Source organism: Prionailurus bengalensis, chromosome A3 (assembly GCF_016509475.1).
Source record: "Prionailurus bengalensis isolate Pbe53 chromosome A3, Fcat_Pben_1.1_paternal_pri, whole genome shotgun sequence".
In the NCBI taxonomy this organism is placed as follows: domain Eukaryota; kingdom Metazoa; phylum Chordata; class Mammalia; order Carnivora; family Felidae; genus Prionailurus; species Prionailurus bengalensis.
This window is the reverse complement of record NC_057354.1, coordinates 9,723,710-9,744,178: the sequence shown is the minus strand read 5'-3', so window position 1 is coordinate 9,744,178 and position 20,469 is coordinate 9,723,710.

Sequence of the window (20,469 nt, the reverse complement as noted above, 5' to 3'; positions counted from 1 at the left end):
AAAAAATAGCACTGACCAGTCTCTAGGTTGGGCAAACACAGAAAGGGAGGAGAGGGCTGAAAAAGAAAAAAGAAAGAAAAATGGTTGCTTCCTATTTCTCCAGTGAAGACTTGATCTTCTGAAGACTGAGCTCTTCATGGGTACCAAAAAATGACTCCGTTTCTCAGTGTTTGGCTGGATCTCTCTCTCTCTCTCTCTCTCTCTCTCTCTCTCTCTCTCTCTCTGGGCTTTCTTCCTAAGCTCCTGTGTTTTATTAATTATGTAACACGTCGGCCATCTTAGAAAAATGATTAATGGTGCTTCAGAAACATGGACATAAATAAGGCAAGCCTCAATATATGATTATGTAGGCTTGATCTAAACCCCAGGGTGGCCATCTTTTAAGAAGTGTGTTAGGAGTTGAACACCAGCCCGTCGCCACAGTACTTAAAAGCTGGCAGCACCTGAGTTATCGCCTGGCAGTGGATGGTGCTTTAGATGAATTTGTAATTTGAAAAGTTAAATTAACCCTGAAATATATTATTTGCTGTCTGTTTCCTACTCAGGAAGGAGATCCTCATGTAAACAGACCCTTACTCGCTGGGGTGAAGAGTGAGCTGTGCTCAGATCCTTGCGAAGTTGATCGTGACTGTGCTTTTTCCTAGCACGGAAGGGCAATTTTTGGAAAAGGGCACCACCACCACCACGAAAGCATATTTTCAAAGAGAATTCAGGTGCTTTCTTTATAGTCTGTGTTGCTGTTTGACATTTCGTGATGGTTTACATGCTTACTTGTTCATTTCGGGTCTCACAGCTAGAACGTGAGCTCCGTGAGGCCTGGGTCTTGGTCGTTTCGTTCATGGTTGTATCTTCAGCGAACTGCTAGAATCCCGGCGCGCAGCAGGCACTCAATAAATCTTGGTTGGGTGAATGCAGAAAAGAGTATTTGTTGTCAAGAGAAAATGACTTTGGAATTCCTGTGATTCTGGAAGATTGGCCAATAGAAGTTGGCCCAGGCAGTGACCTTATTGCTGTGAGGACAGGCTCATTTGTTAGTTTATTCAACCAATCTTTGTTGAAGACCTCCTATGTGCCAGACCCTATTCCAAGTGCAGATACAGCAGTTTATGATGCACAGTTCCCTAACCTCACGGACCTTGCCTTCTCATGGGGAAAACAGAAATCAAACACATAATGATACGAGGGATGAATTTAATTAAAAGATAACTGTTTTGGGGCGCCTGGGTGGCGCAGTCGGTTAAGCGTCCGACTTCAGCCAGGTCACGATCTCGCGGTCCGTGAGTTCGAGCCCCGCGTCGGGCTCTGGGCTGATGGCTCAGAGCCTGGAGCCTGTTTCCGATTCTGTGTCTCCCTCTCTCTCTGCCCCTCCCCCGTTCATGCTCTGTCTCTCTCTGTCCCCAAAATAAATAAACGTTGAAAAAAAAATTAAAAAAAAAAAAGATAACTGTTTTGCAGGAAAAAAAAATCCAAGGACCATGAGAACATGTGATATGGGAGCCCAGTCTAGTTTGGAGGGACCAGGAAGGCTTCCCTGGGGAAGTAACGCATAATCTGAGACCTCTCTGGAGTTGGAGAGCACTGGGAGCAAAGGGAAAGCATGAGCAAAGGTCCTGAGGTAGGAGAAGCTTCATGTGGGAAATACAGCAAGCAAGCCAGTGTGGCTGTGACAGAGCCACAGAGAAGAGAGGGAGCAATGTGAGACTGGAAAGAAAGGAAGGTCTGGGTGAAGTTAACTGGGTCCGTAAAGCATCCTGAAGGCTTTTTCCTTTATCCTGAGAGGCATGAGATGTCATTAAAGCATTCCGAGTAAGGGAGTAAGGTGATAAAGTTTTAAATTTAAATTTTATTCAAGGGGCAACCGGGTGGCTCAGTCAGTTGAGTGTCCAACTTCAGCTCAGGTCACCATCTCGCAGTGTGTGAGTTCAAGCCCCATTGTCGGGCTCTGTGCCGACAGCTCAAAGCCTCCTTTGGGCCCTCTGTCCCCCTCTCTTTCTGTCCTTACCTGGCTCATGTGCTCTCTCTCAAAAATGAAGAAACATGAAACAAATTAATTCAAGCAAATTAGAAATAAAATTATTCTTAGACGGTGACAGGAGCCCCTTTTTAGTTTTTTAGTTATTGTTTTTTTTGTTTTTGTTTTGTTTTGTTTCTTGTTGTTTGTTCGTTTGTTTGTTTGTTTGGAGGGGACTCCCTTACAAGAGGGAAAGTTAGTTACAGATGCTCCTAAACTAGAGCAAAATGATAAAGAGCTAATGGTGTGGAGCGAAAGGCCTTACCTCCCATAATCCATGCACGAATCCAGTCCTGCCCCAGAGACGTTTTAGTCTGAGCCTATTTCTAAAAGTAACTCAAATTTCAGAGATTTAATGAGACTGATTGGTTTCACTTTGGATTCAATAGGAGCTTGCTAGAGTGGAAGGGGTTCAAAATGTATTTTCTCCTTTCGTCAAACTTGCAAAGATACCGTCGATTCATGAAATTATTTGATCAGTTCTTCATTTGTACAAACACATAAGCAGGTCACATACGTCCCTGCCTTAGTCGCCAGGGTTCGAAATGAACATAAAAATGTTGTCTGGGAGCCATGTAGATGGTACTCAACAAATGTTCGATGAATGGTGAAATGATACATAGGGTATTCCCAGTCCGAAGTGGGTATGTAAATAACACAACCTGGTGGTTGTTAGAAGAGATGTAAGAGAAAGTCGGTGCTCTGGGAGAAACTAATCCTCCAGGAGCAGAAAAGGTGGAGATCAGCTCAGATCCCTGCACCAACAGTTGCTATGGGCTTTGAAGAATGAATAGGAGTTCCTAAGCAAAGAGCACAGCATAGCCTAAACAATGGCCAACATGTAGCAGTGTCTAAATCTCTGTCATTTTGTAATTTAACCTTTTGTGTACCCTAATTTTTGCCATGGCCTTTTCTTACTATTTAATATTTTTATTTAAATAGTCTTTGTAAAATTAGCCTTATCCTGAGTAATAAGAGCTATGATGGCATGGTTCAATGGGCTAATGTTAGATTTTCCTAATACACAAACATGACATAGATTGCTATCCACTGTCCATGTCCCCTGTTCCCTCTCTTTAGCAGAACCCCAGTATTTTGGGTTATCCAACCTTCCTCTCTCCATGCAATAGCATGCTTCAAGGAAAGCTGACCACTTCCAGAAGGTAGAACCTAACCAGTCTAAGCCAGTCATAAAACTTTATTCCCTTCTTCAGTGATTGGTTTGGGCACAGTCGTATGACCCAGTTCTGGCCAATGAGAGGTAAGGAGAGGTCCACTGGCATATTTCTGGAAAAGGTTTTCTTATTTGGAGGGTGATATTTCTACATCTCTGGAGCTAAAGAAACTCATCTTATGACCATGAAAGAAACTAGCCTGTAGGTAAAGCTCACACTATAAGGATGGATGGCAGTGTGGACACGTGGAAAGAATCTCTGTGTTGATGAATCATAGAATCTCTCTCTCTCTCTCTCTCTCTCTCCCCCTCTCTTTCTTTGTGTGTGTGTATGTATGTGTGTGTTTATTCATCTTAGAGAGAGGAGGGGGGAGGTGCAGAGAGAGAGGGAGATATAGAATCCGAAGCAGGTTCCAGGCTCTGAGCTGTTAGCACAGAGCCTGACGCGGGGCTTAAACCCACAAACCGCGAGATCATGACCTGAGCTGAAGTTGGATGCTTAACCACTGAGCCACCCAGGCGCCTCTAGAACCACTCTCTTAACCGGCGGAGAGTTGCTCTATGTCTGGGCCTCGTGCTCTATGGGACAATAGTGAAGGGCCAGATAGTAAATATTTTAGGCTTTACAGGTCGAGAGGCAAAAATCAAGAATATTATAGAGGTACTTACAGATTGACAGGCAAAACAAATTTCTACCAATTATTTGTTAATGAAATTCAAAATATAATTAATAGGGTATAATTTTTTATAGCAAAGCTTTACTAATGAGAAGAATGGGATTCTTTTTTTTCCTCTTTTTGTTTTTTTTAGTGTGCATCATCACCAAATTGTTTGCAAATATTCAGAACTGTTCTTTTTTTTTTTTTTTTTAAATTTTTTTTTTCAACGTTTATTTATTTTTGGGACAGAGAGAGACAGAGCATGAACAGGGGAGGGGCAGAGAGAGAGGGAGACACAGAATCGGAAACAGGCTCCAGGCTCTGAGCCATCAGCCCAGAGCCCGACGCGGGGCTCGAACTCCCGGACCGCGAGATTGTGACCTGGCTGAAGTCGGACGCTTAGCCGACTGCGCCACCCAGGCGCCCCTCAGAACTGTTCTTGATTTGCAGACCATACAAAAAACAGACGATGGTTCACATTTGACTTGTGGGCTATAGTCTGGCCAACTCTGGTTTTAAGGCAATTTTTATTTTAAAGTTTGTATTGGCTGAAAATGATTATTCACAAATAGTCTCTACTTTTCATAGCCAAGGGCATCCTTATTGATACACATTAAATATTAAAATAAAAATTTTGGTATGAATCATGCCAACCCACCTTCTGTCCACCAAAGGCATGATTAGCAAACTTTAGGAAATAGTAGTTTACATTCATTAAGCACTTATTTTGTGCCCTTTCATCCCCATTTATGTGCAAATGAACCATACACATGAACTTGCTTCTGATTTCAACTTCCCAAACTAACGGGCGCATCTCAGGGAAGTCAGATATAGAAACAGATGATGCAGCTTTAAAAAAAATTATCATCACATTTCTTTATGGTTAAAGAGCATCTGGAACAATCTAAGGAATTAGAAGGGGAATAAGATGTTTTACAACATAATATGCCCCAGGATTGCCATACAAGTGGGAAACGTGTTAGTTGAATAATGGCTCTGTGCCTGCATTTTTTGGTTTTTGGTTTTTGGTGTTTTTTTTGTTTTTTGTTTTTTTTTTTTTGGTCTGCTTTTTCCAGATCTTGAGAACATTACTGTAGTGAGGTTAGCTCTTTATTTATTTAGTTTTGAAAATTTTTCTTTAATTCTAGCATTCCAGGGAATAATGTAGCACTCCAAACAATAATTTATCCTAAAAAAGGAGAAATCCTCCCCTTCACAGGGGAGAGAACAAAGAATAAAAATGTGAATCATTAAAAAGCAGGGGAAAAAAAAAACCCCACAAAGACTGTAAATAAACCCCTGTAATTATGCATTACAAAAGGAAAGTCAACTCCAAATGGTTCAGTAACCTCATCACCAGCCTTACTAATAATCATGGCAATATTCTTTCCCTTAAGATAATGAGCAGCGCACGCTGGAAAGAAAAAAATGTGTAAACACAAGCAACGATTTCTCATCTAAATACAAAACAAAATGCAGTGACTCACCTTAAGGTTTGCGATCCAGCCCTAGTGCCCAGAATTTTAATTTACCGTCTATCTCTTCCTTGAAAAGGTCAACCAAGGGGGGGAAATACAACAAAATTATGAAACTCGCCTTTCTGACTCGACAATACATTCCGCCCGGGGCCCTCCTCCGACGGTGGTCCCACCTGAAAGGAACCCAGAGAACGAACACTTCAATCATTAACCGAATTTAAAGACAATAATTGGCAAACAATTTTGTCATCTTTAAAGCTGTGCCGCCGCCCCGAACATTTCTATAGTTCCTCAATTACGTTATAAATCAAAAGTAATACAAAGAGACAGCGTAATAATGGGAACGCGGTGGCTGCGTCGAACACCCGGATAGCAGCTTCTCCTCCCCTCCGCCATCCTTCTGTTCATTTATTTTACTTTCTTAAGCAGGGTAGCCACAAACGCATCATCCTCATCAAGGCTCCTTCTGTCTCAGAAAATGATTCTTACTGGTTGAGCCAAGTTACAAGATAGAGAATGGGTTGTGTTTTCCTTATTCTCCACACCTGGCCTTTCTTCCCTCGAATTTATTTGGAAAGATCCAGAAAAAAAAAAAAAAAAAGAAAGAAAAGAAAAGAAAAAATCTTCGTGGCCAGGGAAGAAAGGACAGAAGAGCATTATGCAAAACAGATGTAAGACAGTCTCTCTAATGTTGCATGCTGCTATCGATTCTTTCTTTCTTTCTTGCCTGTCAAGGCAACTGATAGAATTCTGCCCTGGACTCCTACCTTTATGTTTCCTCTCGATTATGGCTGTTCCCCATAAAATTGGGTCATCTCTAACATACCTACCAGGCTAAAGGAGGAGAGATAAGTCAGATTTTTTTTTTTTTTGAGGTTTTATCTATTGGAGTGGGTTCCACTGCCGTACTCTTGGAGCACGTCCTATTTTTTTTTTTTTTTTTTGCTCCTTCAAGAAATCATTTGAGGCTCTGCTTCTTGCGTAATGTAACCTACTTCATTGAAAAAAGAGAGGCTCTCAGCCTCGTTGCGTATACATGGGCTCGCGGAGCGCTTGTGTGTTTGGATATCACACGCCCAATTCGAGGCCTCTCTCTGCCTCCCAGCGTTGGCCAGCACGAGCTCCTTCAGGTGTCCCCCCGCCGGCTCCCCCCACGTGCATGTGGGAGGCTGTCACCTAGGGCTAGGTGATGTCAGTCACGAAGGTTGGAAAAGTGATTTCAGTTTTTCGGGAATGTTTTGCGCTGCAATCACACATACCCGAATTGGAGAGACGTGTCCGCCGTTTGTATGCCGTCATCTGGTGGATTTTCTTTTCAAAAATGCCACCTCTCTCTCTCTCTCTCTCTCTCTCTCTCTCTTTGCCCAAGGCCCCGCCCCACTTTATTTGCATTAGTCCTTGAGCTCATTAGCTCATCTGACAAATGTGTAGCAAGTATTAGGCACTGCTCTAGAAACCGGGGACCCGGCGACGGACAAGATGCTGTGCGACTCGCGTTTTTAGAGGCAGTTTCTAGAACAGAAGCTCTCCAAAGCCTATGCCAGTGAGGGTATTTCCCTGAAAGCCGAAAGGAGCCCGCAATTGGAAATGGCAATCCCTCCTGGGATCTGGAGCCGGAAACTGCTATTCTGTCACATATAAAGCCACTGTTTTATTCCTTCTGGGGCCACATTTTGTCTAGGCTCTCTTTGTTCCGCATGTCTGCTCCAGTGTGCGAGAGGCCCCTTCCCGGGTCATGTGCTGGGGCTGGGGAGGACAGGGGCACACCTCTCATGACTTATTTTATGCCTTATTTTGAGGGCATTTCTAAAAACTTTAAATTCCCCTTATTATCAAATTAATAATATGTTCACTGGAGGAAACTTGAAAATAGAAAAAAAAAATCATGAAAAGAAAATCCCAAATATTCTCACCTCTTGGAGACAACTGCCATTGATATTTTCTATGCTGATGTTTGTGTGTGCAAATAAAACTGAGATGTTATTCAACACATTTTCCAAAATAATAGTATTTTTTAAAACCCATGATACATATCCATTGTGTGAAGGAGTATAAAGAATGGAAAATGAAGCTTTTCTCAGAAATGCCCACCCTTCTGGGGCGCCTGGGTGGCTCAGTCGGTTGAGCATCGGACCTCGGGTCAGGTTATGATCTCAACGGTTCGTGTGTTCGAGCCCCGCGTCAGGCTCTGTGCTGACAGCTCGGAGCCTGGAGCCTGCTTTGCATTCTGTGTCTCCCTCTCTCTCTCTGCCCCTCCCCTGCTCATGCTCTATCTCTCCCTCTTTTAAAAATAAATGTTAAAAAAAAAAAAAAGAAATGCCTACACTTCAGAGATAACCATTGATCCCAGATTGATATATATACTACCAGATTTTCAAGCTATGGGTGTGTGGTTATGTATCTTTCTATGTAAATATCAATGCATGCCATTCTATATAGCATTTCATTTTTTTATAGCCTTTCATTTTTTTAACATTTATTTTTGAGAGAGAGAGAGAGAGAGAGCAAGCAAGCAAGTGGGGGAGGGGCAGAGAGAGGGAGACAGAGGATCTGAAGCTGGCTCCGAGCTGTGAGCACAGAACCCAATTCAGGGCTTGAACTCATGCACTGTGAGATCATGACCTGAGCCGAAATCAAGAGTTGGCCACTTAACCAACTGAGCCATCCAGTTGGTTCTTTTATATCCTCTAAACTTTTCTTCCTTTCTTTTATATCCTCTTTTATATCCTCTTTTATATCCTCTAAACTTTAGCATAATATTCTACTGAATGGATATACCATGATTAAATTAAGATTCCCTTTCAGCGGACATTTGGTACATGTCCACTTTTTTTTTTTTTTTGGTAATTATTAGTCAAGTTTGCCTAGTCCAAATATTTCCCTAAGATAGACGGCCACATCAGAGCCAAGAGATGCCATTTTTTGACCAGAGAGAAGGGAGACCATCATGGCTAATTAGGTATCAAAGAAATAAACCAAATAAAGTAAGCGAGAAAACAAAAAAACCCCAAGACCTGCAGTATCGGAAAGTTCTTATGTGAGAACGAGAATAAAAAATATAAGAGGCAGTACCTAAAGATGGCAAAAGCAAAGGAAAAAAAAAACCCACCACTTCTTTTAAAAGAGGCATCTACAGGGGCGCCTGGGTGGTGTAGTCGGTTAAGCGTCCGACTTCAGCCAGGTCACGATCTCGCGGTCCGGGAGTTCGAGCCCCGCGTCGGGCTCTGGGCTGATGGCTCAGAGCCTGGATCCTGTTTCTGATTCTGTGTCTCCCTCTCTCTCTGCCCCTCCCCCGTTCATGCTCTGTCTCTCTCTGTCCCAAAAATAAATAAACGTTGAAAAAAAAATTAAAAAAAAATAAATAAAAAAAAATAAAAGAGGCATCTACAAATGCAGAGGTGGAAGCTGATGGCAGAATTGCCTCTCTGCTCCGGATTTCTGACGTCTGTGAGGCAGGCACAGAATTCCCTGTCTATTCACTGCATCGTCTAGACTTTCTGATACAAACTCGTCTTGTGCGCCAGCCCACGCACTGGCAGAGGGGTAGTTCCTGGGAGGAACCTGGCATTTGTGTGTTAAGTCCACACTGGAACGCAGGACAAACCCCGCTCCAGAAGGTCAATGCACCTTGAAAAGCGGAGGGGCTGTGCTTTGTGAAAAGTCCAAATACATACTTTGTCATTTGAATAAACTGCACTATTGGGAGGGAGAGTGATTATGTTATAAAGGGATCCTTCAATTTAAGGACGTTTAAAGTGAGGGCACTTAAAGTTGGGACGAGCACCGGGTGTTGTATGGAAACCAATTTGACAATAAATTATATTTAATATAACAAAAATAAAGTGGGGCATTCTTGTACTGAGGCAAAACTTCAACGCATCGGAAAGAAGATTTGATTTCAAAATCACTTGAATCATTTATTGCAGGTACTTTCAAAGATGCTACTTGGGGTGGCGGTGGCTCTTGGTCACATGTATTTTCTGTCACAAAAATGGAAGGTAATATTTTGTATGTTTATGTTGCTTTTCCATCCTGTTTCCATTTATTGCTTGACTTTTCTTCACACAGTGAGGAAAGATATAATCAGAAGTTGGTTCAAACCTGTTGCCCTAGTTTGGTCTTGTGATTCTGTTTAAAGGTTGAACAAAGCAGGGGCTCCTGGGTGGCTCAGTAGGTTGAGTGTCCGGCTTCGGCTCAAGTCGTGATCTCTTGGTTTGTGCGTTCAAGCCCCGTATGAGGCTCCCTGCTGTCAGCACAGAGCCCGCCTCGGATCCTCTGTCCCTCTCGCTCTGCCCCGCCCCCACGTGTGCTCTCTCAAAAATAAATAGAACATTTTTTTTAAAAAGTTGAGCAAAGTCTACTCAACAAGGGTTGAAAACGGTGTTACTTGATCTTTCCATCCCTCCTGTTTATCCGCACATACCGGAGTGGAATTATTCTAAGCGTGCTGCATCTATATACTGTCTCTGAGTCTCCACTCATTATGGTAAGCTCCACCAAAAAAAAACAAAAAAACAAAAAAACCCACAAAACTACACACACACACACACACACACACACACACACACAAACACATACCTGGAAAAGCAAAAGTTGTGCTTATTAAGAAATCCCTTTTAGCCAGTGGGGCTCCCACAGAATCTGGGGACATCAATAGTTCCTTAACTGCAAAACTACTTCCTCGTCTTGTGAATTCTAAAAATCTCTGAAGTCCAATATGGATCCCAAACACACTGATAGGGTTAGAAATAGCGTTCTCGATAAAGAATGCGTAACAGTAGGACATGAAATAATGTATTTCTCTTTGAAACCATGAAAGTACACCATATTTGTCTAGAAACGTGTGTGTGAAATTTAAACAACCCCGGAAGACATCCATCGATTTTTTTTTTTTAGTTCCCAATTGAAATTCTACTCTCTCAAAGTTTGTGCGGCCAGCTCCCAATTTCACACTCTCCCTCGCTCCCGTTTCCCTCAATTTCCTTTCCTTTATGACCCCTTTCGGTGGCGTCCCTTGATTTATAGTCATTTGTGGGATTGCTCTCCTTTGCTTTATGGCAGTTTATGTCATACTGGTCTTGTCATAAATGACTACCATAAAGTGAGGTAAAATATCGTAAAACATTAGTGAGTCCCTGATACTCAAGGTTCTTCGGAATAAGCCCTGACAGATTCCAACCGTGAAAAAACAGATTTGGCCCTTCGAAAGGGGCGGCATTTGTAAAAATAATAAAAGCCTAGTAATGGCCACTAAGGTTTACTGCATTCTTTCTGTGTGCTAATCACCAGGGTAAGCCCATGTCACACGTTATCACGTATGATCCTCCGTGCTCTTCTGTGCGGCAGATAACAAATTTGTCATCGCCCGTATCGTGCGGACAAAGAAACCGAGGCACGGAGAGGTTCAGCACAGCCAGGAGGTGATAGAACTTCGACAGGGTTCACGCTTCACTCCAGAGCCCACGCTCTTAACTGTCAGGTGTGGCGTTGCTACGACTCAGCCTGAGTGTGCGCAGCCGGTTGAGTTGACTGAAATGTGGCGGCTGGCCTTTGGGACGTGCCCTGTGAGTGCTTGTCCCAGTCTCCGGTCCTGCCTGCCCACCTCAGAAGCCCCCCCCAATGCGCCGTGACGGGGCTCCCCACACCGCATGCGTCTCCTGACCTTGCCTGACCGCTGCAGCCCCCAAATATTGGCAACGTTGTCCTCTTCCCAGTGTCAACTCCCCAACTTGAGCCTCAGGATCTCAGCTTGGCCAGTGCTTCCTGGAGCCAGAAACCCCAGAGCTGCTTTGGACTGCTCCTCTTGCCACACGACTCCTGTCTTTGCTCCCTGGGAGCAAATGCATCTCCTGCGGGCCCACACTTCTTCGCTTTACCTTCTAGGAGCTGGGGAGTGCTGCTGTTATCTCTGTCCCGGATTGCCGGAGAGCCGGGTCCTGCCAACGCTCCCAACACCCTCTCTTCTGCATTCTGCGTGGGAGCAGACGCCTTCGTAAAACACACGCCGCCCCTGTGGGGCTCTTAGCCCCCCTTGTCACTGTCACTGGCGTCCTATTGCACTCTGTCTGACTCCTGCCTCCTCCGTGACCTTGTCTCAGGCCCTTGTCTCTGCCTCACGGGCCTCCCTCTGAACCAGGAGAATTCTCTTCTCATTTAGAACCTTCAGACCAGCATTCCTGTCCGCCTAGAACTCCCAGGCCCTGACTCTTACCTGCTTTTGTTCTTTCCTTTTTTTTTTTTTAAATTTTTAATGTTTATTTTTGAGAGAGAGAGAGCACGAGCAGGGGAGGGGCAGAGAGAGAGGGAGACACAGGATCCGAAGCAGGCTCCAGGCTCCGAGCTGTCAGCACAGAGCCCGACGCGGGGCTCGAACTCGCAAACTGCGAGATCCTGACCTGAGCTGAAGTCGGACGCCTAACTGACTGAGCCACCCGGGCGCCCTTGCCTTTGTTCTTTAAGTAGCAAATCCGCTCTTCAGTGTTAGCACCTCAGATAAATTCATCCCCCGTCGTTCTTTAATTCTCTGTTACGACAACCGTCTCCTTCATCTCTCTGCTCACATTGTTCAGTGGTTTGTCCACTTAGGGCCGATCTGTTTCCCCATCGAGATTGTAGGCTCCATGAAGACAAGACAAAATGCCTCTTGGACTCAATAGGCCTAGGGTCCAGCACAACAGCAAGCTGGATCTTTGTTGAGTGGGCATGTGTGGCCTTGTAGGTATATCTTCATGCTTTATACTGGATCGCGAAGCCTGGAAGGACGGTTGTGTATCCTCCGTTTCTGGTTAAATATGTTCTAGCGGGAACGTTCGCCGTGTTGGCATAACATGGATGTTAATCTAATACGTAGCAGTTGACTGAAGTATAGCAACTCTCACAAACCTTGGCCCGTAGGATTAAGATGCTGCCCTTGGGGGCGCCTGGATGGCTCAGTCGGTGAAGCGTCTGGCTCCTGGTTTTGGCTCGGGCCACGATCTCACAGTTCCGTGAGTCTGATCCCCATGTCGGGCTCGGCACTGACAGTGTGGAGCCTGCTTGGGATTCTCTCTCTCCCTCTCCCTCTCTCTCCTGCATGTGTCCTCTCTCCCTCAAAATAAATAAATAAACTTAAAAAAAAAAAAGGCATTAAAAAAATAGTGCCCTTCACTGGGAGGCAGATGGAGAGAGAATAAAAGGCAGGAATGGATCATAAGACAAAATAGGATGATGGTTTCCCTGATCCATTCAATTTTTTAAAAGAAATATTTGAGCATTTTGGCTACAGAAAAAAATAGGAAAAGAGAAGACAAATAAGAAGCAGGAGGAAAAATAGAATCAGTGTGGTTTCTCTCTCTCTCTCTCTCTCTCTCTCTTTTTTTTTTGCCCCCTCATCTGCTGTCTTTTCCAAAAATCATTTTAGGTTTCTTCTGTCACATCCATAGTGAAGTGTAAATTACAGTTTCCAAGATAGATGGCCATTTGCAGTGAATTTTAGCAAGGAACGAAATTTTATTTGAGACTGAAATTTGGCATCCCTCTGCCTCTTCATGCTGGGAACTATTTTTTGTCTTTACAGAATGCAATGAGACATTAATCCTGTTGCTTTCATTTCTAAATGGTGCTACACCAAGCCGAAAATGGACCGGGAGACAGGAGTGTCTCCAAGCTTGGGCCAGCCTCGGCAATCCTAATTTATAGTGCCTGTTGTACTACGAGGGAGAAATCCAATCAGGGTCCTATAAAAACGGGAGGCTATTTTTAATTGTACTCACTTTCAATCCCCTTCCTCTCCTTGCGAATTTCTTTTCACCCTGGCATTCCCAGCTCAGTGGATTGCCACCCACAGGAGAGCCTGCTACATCCAACAGCTAACATTTGACGTGACACCGTTTGGAAAGCTGGCAGCTCACGGAGCATATGGCGGACTTCAGACGGTTTTGAGGGACATTTGGCTCAGGGTTTCTCATAGTGGGAGCGCGACTGGCACGTGGAGCAGGCCAGTTCTCCTCTCTGCGGGACTGTCCTGTGCACGGCACGATGGTTAGCATCCCCAGGCCCCCAGTATTTCATGCTGAGTGATGCCTCGTCACAGTGACAAATCAAAGTGCCCCCTCCCCAGTTCTAAACATTACCCTTGGGGGACACTTCTGCTTTGGGAGAGAAGCACCAGGAGGATTTAAAAAAGTTCCTCAATCGTCTCCAGATGGAAATTCCATCTTGTGGTCAGGAAAAAAATGTCAGTAACAAATCCTTGGCTGTTCTTAAGTGGTAGTAAGGACAGCAGTGATTAATATCTCTGGGGCATTTAGTATGTGCTAGGTGCCCTCAAAGCATTTTGTATGCGTCTCTCCATTTGGTCCTCCATGAAGTAAGTGCCTGTGTTATAGTGAGATCTCTTTAATCGTGAGACCCAAACATGTCCAAAGACCCATCCAGGGTTGCTCCCGGAACCCCAAAGACTGGACGTGGCTGAGATCGTAGCTGGAAGGATCGATTCTGTGTTGTCTCCTCTTTCCACCTCTTTTCCTTTTTTATTTCTCTTTCACTTTCTTCCCCTGTATAATTAAACAAAAAATTGTTCTTTCTCAATGGCTTCTTGCGTGGCATCCCAAATCGCTTAATCTGGAGAAAGAAACTGGGTTTTCTATCTGCTGCTTACGACATCAAATAATAATAGATCATCACTCAATTTAGAGGGCAGTTTGGGATATTGGGGTTTCTGTAGAGTCGGTAAAATTCACTTGGTGGTGGTGGCTGGGTGGGGGACTTCAGGAAGAAACCTGGTGATGTTGCAGGGTGGCCACGACAGGTCCAACAGGGGGCTCATGTGACCATCAACTAGGAGAGATGGAACGTATCAGGATAACACGGTCAGAATAACCAATGATGCTTTCAGGGTGAGCCCCAACCAGAGGTCACAAGGACAGATGTTTGGAATCCAGGGATTGACCTTCAGTTGAGTTGCTGCACCCTGGGCAACTCCATGCGGCGTCCTCGGGGGAAAGCCAGCAGGAGCTTCTTTGTTCACTAATGTGTCGTGATTCTTCTGTGCAAATGTGTATTGAGACCTGCTCTGTGCCGAGGAATGGGGGTGCAAGGGTGCGTAAGACATGACCCCAGCTCTCCGGGAGTTCACAGCCTGGTAGGGCAAATCAAAACATGAATCGTGTCATGCCCACTATAACAGAGGATGATTTCTCAACCGCAGCACTAACGCCGGGGGTCAGATCATTTTTGGTTCAGTGGGAGCCGTCTTGCTCATTACAGGACATCCTGTTTCTTTCTTTCTTTCTTTTTAAAATTTTTTTTACATTTGAGAGACGGAGAGACAGAGCACAAGTGGGGAGGGGCAGAGAGAGAAGGAGACAGAATCCGAAGCAGGCTCCAGGCTCTGAGCCGTCAGCACAGAGCCCGACACGGGGCTCGAACTCACAAACTGTGAGATCATGACCTGAGCTGAAGTCGGACGCTCAACACCCAGGTGCCCCAGGACATCCCGTTTCTTTCTAAGACATGACGTTTTAGCTCTATCTTTTGTTTGACCTACTATGGCCACTCACACCCTTGAATCAGAGCATTTCCTTAAACAAAGTTAGCTACCTCCCTAAGAGTATTTCCTCCATGCTACATAGGCTGTTTTGGGCCTATAGCATGTTAGAGTTTCAAAACCTTTGTATTTTGTGTATATACGCATTCTTTATAAAATAAAAATACTTTAAACATCAATATAGAAAGATAGATTGTATTGTGTTAGCACGTTCTTCTAGTTAAGCTCTTCCAGCTGCAAGACTAGAGGTACTCTGAACTTGAATTAGGCCAGCAAATGGGCACAGAGATAAGGGAGCTGGCTGGCGGGTATTATGGTGCTTGGAGGCCTGGAGTTGGTGACTCAAAGGGTAGAAAGTGCAGAGTCGTCTGTAGAGGCCGACAGTAGCCGAGGCATTACGATGTCAGACCACAGGCTAGAGCCAGGAGAATGCCAGCTTCAGAGGGCCCAGCTCCCAGAGGCCATGATGGCTTCTGCATGGCTCCTGTTGGATGCACTGTATGTCCTTGGGGCCTGGGTGTGAGGCGAGTCCTGTTTTCCTTAATTCCCTTCGTAGTCTTACGATAAACCCTAACACCTGAGGTAACATGAGCATGCGCCCGTCCCTCCCAACTGGGAAGATAGATACCTTGATAACATCCATGCGCATTACATAATTGTGGGGAGGGCAGAGAGGAAAGAGGGGAGACATTATCTCACCTTTGGGGCAAATCCTTGCTTGGTTGAAGTTGATGAAACATTTGAAAGTTGATCTGTTGAAGGAACTGGGATTCTCTGGGCGCAGGCCAACCCACCATCGGGAGGTGGTCTTGAATTGTTGAAGAAGTACAATGGCTCCTGAGAAAAAGTGTGCCTCTGAGTCAGTAGGTCGATGATTCATGAGCAGATAATCAAGATCTAGCCAAGACAATATTAGAAATATTCAAGCATCGGAAGGGACTCATTTTGTACGTCATCTTCTCAAGGAAGGCTGCTTGGATACCCTTCTTTGCCCTTCAAGACTGACTTCCATCCCTACTATTCTCTGCCATCTTCTGTCCTCCTTCACACTGCATTGGATTATAATGATCTGTTTACCCATCTGTCACTTTGCTGGGCTCTGGGATCCTGGGAGGCAGGGCCTGTGTCGAATTCATCTTTACATCCCCAGCCTCTAACCAATAACCTCCATATAATAGGCGCTCAATAAATGGTTGAGGGAGTGAATGAAGGAATTCACTCCTAAGCCTTACCCACGTGCTTTTTAAGGAGGGGAAAAGAATTCATTTTAACTTGAATATAGGTTTTCTTCCCCAAAGAGCATATCGATAAAGAACAGCTACTGATTTCTTCCGAGAGAGAAAAATGAGACAACAGTCCTCCATGCTATATTTCAAACTTATGTCAACTTTTCTTTAAAAAAAAAAATGTCCGTCCACCAGCACTCATATCATTTTTCAAATTTTATGTCATCCTTTTTCAGATGCTGCCCATCCATCATTTTAGGCAGGGAGTATCCATCATGATAGAAGCTAAATGATTTTCAAAGCTGTCAGGGAGTGGACACCAAAAAGGTCCCCGTTTCATCTGAACAGAGTTATCTGGGGCTGGCAGTGAGGATCCTGCTGGGATAGGAGAGGTGGCATCCTGGGAGCGCCTCTCAAATTGGTTTCAAATGGAACAGAGGAAAAAAATTCATTCTAGAAGGTAGATATCAATTCTCCACGTAAAATGTCACACATAACACCCATCAGTATCACAGTTAGGCAATAGCTTCTTTACAGAGCAAGGTTTTAGGTAAAAGTTTGTGTTTCTAATGAATATGGTTTCCTTAAAAATATCTCTCGATGTAGTTTTATCTCATTTTTGAAGGAAATCAGGGGCACTGGGGTGGCTCAGTTGGTTAAGTGTCTGACTTCGGCTCAGGTCATGATCTCACGGTTTGTGGGTTCGAGCCCCGCGTCGGGCTCTGTGCTGACAGCTCAGAGCCTGGAGCCTGCTTTGGATTCTGTGTCTCCCTCTCTCTCTGCCCCTCCTCCACTTACTCTCTCTCTCTCTCTGTCAAAAATAAATAAACATTTTTTTTAAAAAAGGAAATTATGTTTACTTGCAAAATATAGAAAAAGGTAAGCAAGAAAATAAAAGTTATGAATTATCCCACCATGCAGAGATAGCCAATGTGAATATTATTTTTGGTACATTTTTCTTCCAGACACACAGACACATTGTATATGTGTCATTTGTGTGTATATATATATGCACACACACACACACATATATGCATATTTATTTGTATATATATATGTGTGTGTGTGTGTATACCAAAATTATTTTTGACAAATTTGGTGTTATATTTTTTTGTTGAAATAAATATGCATATTTGCAAATAACATGCATATATGCAAATAGTGCAAATAAATGTGCATATTTATTTGTGTATATATATGTGTGTGTGTGTGTGTGTGTGTGTATACTGAAATTATTTTTGACAAATTTGGTGTTATATTTTTTTGTGGAGTTTTCTCTCCTGACTGTCTCACTAAATTATATCCTAAACATTTTCCTATGTCATTAAATATTCTTTGAAAACATGATTTTTCAAGGCTACAGTCTATTTGATTTTATGGATATACCATAATTTATTTACCTCTTGTTAGCCATGCTGATTGTCCTGGCTTTTGGCAATGTGGTATTTTATTTATTGCGTTTTCCCTGTCTTTCAGCTTTTTTGTGTGTTTGTCATCTACATAATTCTCGAGGATCATAATCTTATCTTTTTATTAGAATGTCAAAGATAGGTAAATGGATTTTGTTTTTATAACTCACAAAGACGCAACCTACAGGAGGCTTTTTGGTTGTCTCTTAAATCAGAAAGAGCTATTATATACGTTCACTTTTATAAGATGGATTAAATTCTGTCAATTAAACGAGTGTGCTTGTATCTCTTTCCCATTTACCGATGTGTTGTGAGGTGATGTACAAGTCCTCGTTGTAGATCAGAGGAGGCTACAAATATGTCCAGAGCACGTACCCAGGAGGTGTCTTTAAAGGAGAGAATAAAATGATGGCTCAGCCCTTGCCAGATTGGAATCTTAGCCCTGCCACTGCCTTGCTGGGTAAACTTGGGCATCTCTTTTGGCCTCTCAGAGTCTCAGCTTTCTTGCCTGTACATTTTCTAGAGACAGTAGCATCTAAGATTTTGCAGGTTAGATATGAGGATTCTCTGGAACAAGGCATACAGAGTAACTATTGTGGGGTGCCCCAAACAGGGGTTATTGTTAATTGTTTATCCTGGTTTCTACCTGCTTAAATATGAGAGGTTTCTCTTTGGAGAAACATAATCCTTTTTGGGTAACCTGGTATTTGGGATGTCTTTTGAATTTTCACAGCTTTATTGAGGTGAAAGTTACCTACCAAAGAATTCACCCATTTAAATGTACAATTCATTGATTTTTTTTTTTTAGTAAAGTTGTGGAATCGTACACTTACTTCCACAATCCAAATGTTGGGTAGGCTCTGAGATGCAAGATAAAGGAAGTTTTTCCCAACAAAAATGTGAGCCGTCTCATTGTTTAGCCAAAGGAGCTTAAATGGTCATGAGTTATACCCAAGAAGCATCACGCAGACTATATGACCGGTCGTACATGGTGAATATAGGTATTGCTAGTTAAAAGGGAATTAGGTAAGGCTGAGTGTCTTTGTAAAGAGCTTATTGTGACGTGATTTCTGACTTAAAGAAATGAAGCAAGAATAGTGCAAAGTATCCCTAGTTATAGGTTACTGAGATTCCCCAAATATTAATATTTTACTATATTTCCTTCTTTCTTTTCATGTGCTCTCTCTAATATATCTGTATATGCATCTATGCCTGAATCCAAATCTGTATTTCTATGCTGTAGACATACAGCCTATGTACATATCTATATTATCAGTCTAGACAAATGTATAGCTAGATATGTGTGTATGCACATATACAAAATTATAAATATATATATATTATAAATTTATGTTATAAATTTATATAAATATAAATATATATGTATTTTTTCCAGAACTATTGAGTAGTAAGGTGCAGAGATGATGTCCCTTTATCCCTAAATACTTCAGTGTGTATTTCCAAAAAGCCACATTCTCTTATAATAATCCTCATTAGAAAAGTAAAATTCACCTACTACTGCTAATATACAGACTTCTCTCAGACCTTCCCAATAATGTTCTTTTTAGTCAAATAAAATCTAAGATCAGGTGTTCTTTATAATAAACTGAAATACAAAATCAAACATAAGCTTAATGTCTTTATAGGCTCAGTACCTTATAAAAGGATCAAAGGGTGTGCCTACTCTTGGTTATTTTTAGCAACTCACACAAAAGCCATTTAAAAGTCTTTCATGGTCATGTTAGATTGTTAGATTTAAAGCTACAACTCTTTCTGTTGCACCAGGCAAGGAGAATTTCTTCTTGGTATTCTCAGGAGCTGGCTGTGCCTGGCCTATAGTCAATGATTGGTAAAGGTCTGTTAACCAAACTTGGAAAGAAATCAGGTTTAAAAGTGATTTCTACATCATCGAAGGACAAAGGTATTTTAAGCTTGATTCATCTGGGGATTGTATTTTCTGTTTTTAAATTATATACATATATATATTTTAGAGAAAGCGTGAGCTGGGGAGGGGCAGAGGGGATGATAGGGACAGAGGGTCCTCCACACTGACAGCGGCTGACAGCAGAGAGCCCGATGTGGGGTTTGAACTCATGAGCCACAAGATCATGACCTGAGCTGAAGTTGGACACTCAACCGACTGAGCCACCCAGGCACCCCTGTGTTTTCTAATTGAACTTTAGGAATTGAGGAAGATGTATAGAAACGTCTTTCTCTTATTCGGGTGCCACTGGGCAAATGGTGATGGTATTAACAGTAATCATTACGAAAACCTCTGCAGTGAGACCAGTTCCAGTGCCTGTGGCAATAAACTGAACTTTCTGTTTCTCAGAACCAGTCCTTCTAGAACCTGCAAATGGCCTTCGGTCTCAAACTGAGGACACTTTTGAACAGGGCACCTGGGTGGCTCAGTCGGTTAAGCGTCCGACGTCGGCTCAGGTCATGATCTCACGGTTCGTGGGCTCGAGCCCCATGTTGGACTCCGTGCGCCAGCATGGAGCCTGCTTGGGATTCTCTCTCTCTCCTTTTCTCTCAGTCTCTCCCCCACTCCTTCTCTCTCTCAAAATAAATAAACAAACTTAAAAAAAAAAACCCTACAGCTTCTCAGACAAGGATTTGAGTGCAAGTAGTTTGTGTGGAAGGTGATCCCAAAAAGCACTGGTAGGAGAGTAGAGAGATAGGACGGGGAAGGGAAGATCAAGGGGGGTCATCTGTCTAACAGGCCGTGACTGTGGGTCACCAGCGTTCCTCCACCGGACAACGGGGGACAGCACAGAGCAGAGCTATTCCAACAGAGGGGCAGCGGAAATGGAGTATTATCCACCAAAGCCCATTTGTTATTGGTTGAGAGCTGTTCCCAAGAAGTATTGGGTTGCCAGTATATCCACCCCGCCCCATGTAAGGGGCTGATAGGTTCTGGTGGCTTCCAAAACCCTGTTGCAAGGAGACCCAGGTGCTTGTAGTTGGAATCTGTCATATATGCTTT